This window comes from Eurypyga helias, unplaced genomic scaffold (assembly GCF_000690775.1).
Source record: "Eurypyga helias isolate BGI_N326 unplaced genomic scaffold, ASM69077v1 scaffold34789, whole genome shotgun sequence".
Taxonomy (NCBI): Eukaryota; Metazoa; Chordata; class Aves; order Eurypygiformes; family Eurypygidae; genus Eurypyga; species Eurypyga helias.
Genome location: NW_010273272.1, coordinates 354 through 637, shown reverse-complemented (window position 1 = coordinate 637; position 284 = coordinate 354). Strand labels below are relative to the sequence as shown.

Below are 284 nucleotides of genomic sequence, written 5' to 3'. Positions count from 1 at the left end.
TACGACTCGCACCCTCCCCTCCGTGCCGGGAGACGGACCCGTCGTCAGCTCCACCGTGCCAGAGCTCCACGGAGCTCAGACGTCGTGCCGCACAGCGGAAACATTTTGAGAGCTTTTGCCTACGTGCAGATTCTGGGATTCTGGGTGTATGAAGTCCCCAGACTCTGGCAGCTACAAAAACCCCCAGAATCTTTCACTGGGAAGACTCTGCAGTTGGCAGCGACTTGGGAGACGTCCTTCTCGCCTCAAAGGGCGTCTGTTTCGCTCCTCACGAGGCCTCTTTA

General features: G+C 58.1%; 1 protein-coding gene across 1 annotated transcript in view; it reads right to left on the bottom strand.

Moving 5' to 3' along the window:
• NDUFS7 (NADH dehydrogenase (ubiquinone) Fe-S protein 7, 20kDa (NADH-coenzyme Q reductase)) overlaps positions 1-284 on the bottom strand; it is a 1,777-nt gene that overhangs the window by 1,141 nt on the left and 352 nt on the right. The gene's annotated exons all lie outside the window — the stretch shown is intronic.